The sequence below is a fragment of the Gadus morhua genome, chromosome 20, assembly GCF_902167405.1.
Source record: "Gadus morhua chromosome 20, gadMor3.0, whole genome shotgun sequence".
Taxonomy (NCBI): Eukaryota; Metazoa; Chordata; class Actinopteri; order Gadiformes; family Gadidae; genus Gadus; species Gadus morhua.
In genome coordinates this window covers 6,810,223-6,815,219 of record NC_044067.1, presented here as the reverse complement: position 1 = coordinate 6,815,219, position 4,997 = coordinate 6,810,223, and positions in this window count along the sequence as shown.

The window sequence follows — 4,997 nt, the reverse complement described above, 5'->3', positions numbered from 1 at the left end:
CATCGACCGCGTGGCTCTTCAGCTCCACTTAGCTGGAAACCAGCTCATCAAAGCCCTTTTCAAGCCCCCCTTTCTTTTTTTTTACCCGGCCCGCTACTTTCTCATTTTCGCCCATCGTTGTGGCACACTTTTCTTTTGGTCTGTCCTTTAATTGCCTCTGCATCACACAACTCTTCCAGGGCCTGTTGTTTTTGGCCTCTACATTGTAATTTGCCCACCCTTCTGGTTTGTCGACTGCTTATTTAGGGCCTAATTGAGCCACTTTGGTAATTAGGGAACAAGTGTTTGAGAGCAGAGGGAGTCGATGCGAGAGGGTGTGCGAGTGGAGATTACCTGCAATTTAAGTACATGATGGCTTTGATGGTTTTGCCCCCTTCTGATGCTATGTCACCCCGAGGCGCACACAGAAGAGACATGTACGTGCATGTTCCAAAACGCCCCTTGTCGTCATCAACTAGCAGACAATGTGGGTTGATGTTTTCACTGCATCATTTTAATCTATTTGTGAGTTTTTATGGCCGCGGAAACTGGGCAGAGAAAACGTATCGTCTTTTTTTGCCTGGTGCTGTGATGGTGCTTTAGATGGTGGATAATTGGGTTCAGATTATGAAACATTTCCAATTATTATTTCTACTATACACTACCAGAGAGGGACCCACCAACAATGCATGCAGATGTGAACCATCCAAAATAAAACATAAAAAGCGCTCATTAGAGGAAATGTCCTGAAAGCAGACATCACAAAGTATAATAGCCAATGGAACAGTGGGGTCCAGCTGTCCCCACAGCCACCGGTAACATTTGTTACCTCTTTCACTTGCTACTTCCTAACTAGGCCACACCTATAGAATTAATACTGAGTTAATACTGATCAATCACACACATTAACACAGTTTAATAGTCAGCTCCTGACTAGTACCCCACATACACACACACACACACACACACACACACACACACACACACACACACACACACACACACACACACACACACACACACACACACACACACACGCACGCACGCACGCACGCACGCACGCACGCACGCACAAACACACACACACACACACACACACACACACACACACACGCATACACACACACACACATACACAATGGTAATGTCAGTCTATCCTTCAATTCTTTGTTGTCTCATTTCCGAATAGCATTTTCATATTAAATCCTCGGGACAGTGTTATGGGTGCACGTCCAACGCCTCATGAATAGGAGGTGAGCGTGGTGTAAATTAGCCGGCTGTATCCCATGTCAACATCCACCCCAGGACGGCCCTGATATGGTCCCCGTGTTTTGAAACAGATGGTTACTACTAAAATAAAAAAGTAGCAAATTATTTTAGCAGCAGGCAGCTAAAGCAATTAACAACTGGCATCATGTGTTGATTACATTCCATGCAGACTCGATATGGAGGGAAAAAGTGCAATTTTCCACTCTATTTATTTTCGGTTTTTTTGGGAGGGAGGTGGGGGGTGAAGAAACACTATCTAAGCCAAATCCAATTGATTAGTAAACACACCTAAATGAGTTGGCATCCCGTGACGTGGTGGGTCTGTATGAGATCAAGTGAGGGCCCAGGGTATCAAAGCAAAGCAGACAATGTTACAACAATGTGAATCATGAAGATGTCTGGTATGAAAGTGAAGCCAGTCATGATGATAATGATGGCGTTCTCTCAGGTGTTTGCTTTTATCGTCTCGTGAAAAACAAACAGGTTGACCGGCAGAAGCAGCAGAACCCCACCGCATCACATTTGATTAAAGCGATGATTCACAAAGTGAACAGGTGGAGGGTGGCTTGGCGGAGGGAGGGGTGGGTGTTCACTTCGCCTCTAATGGGCCAACCGACATAAATTGTGTCTATTCACTTGGCTTCATCACAGGGCTTTCCACAGCGCACCTTGATCTCTCTGAAAATAATCAGGAGCAGCCTCTTTTTTCTGCCTCATTTGCTCAGAGACTCACCCCCCCCCCCCCCCCCCCCCCCCCGCCCCGCCCCCAAAAAACCCACACAACCCAAAAAAAAGTGCAGCAAATGGGAGCCGTTTCATGCCTCAAATGTTTCTCTCAGAATCGCTTTTCTTTTCATATTTCCTTTATCTTTTTGTCTTTGACTCCTTTTTTTCTAGGCTGTGGTTCCTTTGTGAAGGAGATAAATGCAGAAAATTATTTTTTATTTTTTGTTCAGGCCTTGTTACCTCATCAGCAGCAGTCAATTGCCACCCCGTTGACCAAACAGCCCACTGTGAGATTGCACTTTGTCTTCCAGACAGAAAATCTAATTTACACTAAACACCTAATCAGTCCCATTCATCTGGTCCCCTAGTTTCTCCTCTTCTACACCTGGTTCAAGCTTCTTTAATTACTAGGAGACACTCTCTCTCTGATCCGAGGCCAAGCTTTGAATATGGAGTGGCATATTCTGAAGTAAATCATACAGGCTCAAACCAATTGTATTACACGACAATCACAGGAGAAAGGGCTCTAATTGCAGTGAAAGGGGAACAGTCAGCTTGTATTCGTTGGTGTGAGCGCTGGGGCTATCGTGTGCAGTACATCATTCCTACCTGCAGGGGGTGCTAAGCACAAGGTAATGATGTTATTCAAGACCAAAATGGACAAAAACAACGTAGAAAATATCCAACGGATCTCTTAAAGGTCATTTGAAAACTTTGAGAGTAAAACACTCAGGGAACATTTAGCCTACAGTTTTTTGCAGTGCTGCTATTATTTGAAATATGCAGGCATTTTAAAGTTTCTTCGTAGTACAAGCGTACAATGAACGGAAGATGGGGATGACATTATGAAGTTGTGTAAGCCTTCAAGATGAATGTAAAAAGTAAAATTAATATGAGTTGAAGGTTAAAGGAACACACGTGTTGCCGTAAAACTTGAATAGTTGGGAAATGAATATAAATAAAAAAAATGGCCATAAGGATAATAATAAAAAAAAAAACATATCTTTGCAAAATACCATTATATTTAAATCTCTCGCTTCAGTCCTGGCTGCACTGCTCTTCTCTGCTACCTACTGCTGCTATACTCTGCAAAGCACTCTTCCATACGTCCTTAAATAAATAAAAATGAACAAAGAAAATATGAAAACAAAACAAACAAGACAAGATCCAAACAGAACAACAACCAAGGAATCAACATCAGACACCACGTCAATCCTAAAGCGCAGACGTCTGCTGGCCAGGACTGGATCCCCCCCTTAGTGTGCACCAGGGCATTGTGTGCATCCAAACAAAAGAACATATCCCTCCTTCCCACCGCAATGGGTATCCCAACACCGAGCCCCCCATGGCCCTATTGAGCAGATCAAAGATTTGCCTTTAATCTTAAGTCAACCCCCCTAACCCCCTTGCTATCCCCCTATCCCACCTCACTATTGGACAGGGGGATATTTTTTTCCGATCCTGAAAATGGCGGAAGATTTTACTACGGGGATCTGTCATTTTAATACATTAATCTGTCTTTCTGTTTGTTCTTACCTTGTCTTTACATTGTTATATCCACCCCCACAAACCCACTTCCCTCCCATCCAAGATCTGTAGGTGAAGGAAAGCCCGTACATAGGAGGACATGGAGACAGAGCTACAACCTTTGAGGGCTATTGCCGACCGACAGCCACCCCCACTGGCTGCTGAACCATAGAGTTTGAGAGAACTCAAGGTTTTGACGAACATCGATTTTGTGTTTGGCTTCAAGTGTGCTTCTTCATCTTTTTCAAATCTTTTTTTTTGTGAGTTGGTCGTGTCAAAAATACATTACGTCAAAAGACAACACTTCTTTCACATATGTTTTATAGATGGGGACATCAAAGCAAAAGAGAGGAGAGACGTTTCCTCAATTTTGTGATGACACACATGATGTTCTGCCAAACAGGAATCGGCTTTTCTCAGAACAGTCTGTTCAGTCTCTTTGTAAATCCTATCACATCCGGAGAGTTCAAAGTGACAACTTGTGTCAAATCTTAGACAACAATTTTTGATAATTGAATAATATTTCGGACATAAAGTCTCAAAGATATGTTAGCAATACATGCGTTTCATAATAATAATTTCCTTGTAAAAATCTCTGTACATTTATGTGTTCTGCATGTCACTCTTGGGAACCATAACTGAATGGACTCGCTCAAACACACACACACACACACACACACACACACACACACACACACACACACACACACACACACACACACACACACACACACACACACACACACACAGTCCTACACACACAACACACACACACACAGTCCCACACACACACACACACACTGACACACACACACACACACACACACACACACACACACACACACACACACACACACACACACACACACACACACACACACACACACACACACACACACACAGTGAGACATTCAGAAAGTCCAATCAGAGTTGCAGCAGGCAGTAAGCGAGACAACAGAAAGTGAACAGTGGCACAGCACTGGCAGACAGAGTTGTACTAGGTTTGCTCCGGTCCTCGATGATAAAGTGACAGTGTGTATTAGCAGAGGCAGGCACACACCCCGTCTATAAAGCTCATTATTACAGATGTGACTCTACAGGGATCCCGTCTCTGTAGAAAACATGCTTAGGCACACACACACACAAGCACACACAGACACACATACACACACACACACACACACAGGCACACATATACGCACCAACACACAAACACATATACATACATAGACACAGGCACGCCTATACACACACACATACAGACATACACACACATGCAGACATGTACGCACCAACACACATAGACACACACACACACATACACACACACACACAGACACACACGATCACACACACACACACACGGACACACACACACACAAACATTACGATAACACACGAAAGCACCACCATGCATACCACACACAACATGATAATACAACAGGAAATCACAATGGGAGCAATTTGATGCAACAGAGGAGACAATGTGCTAGAAG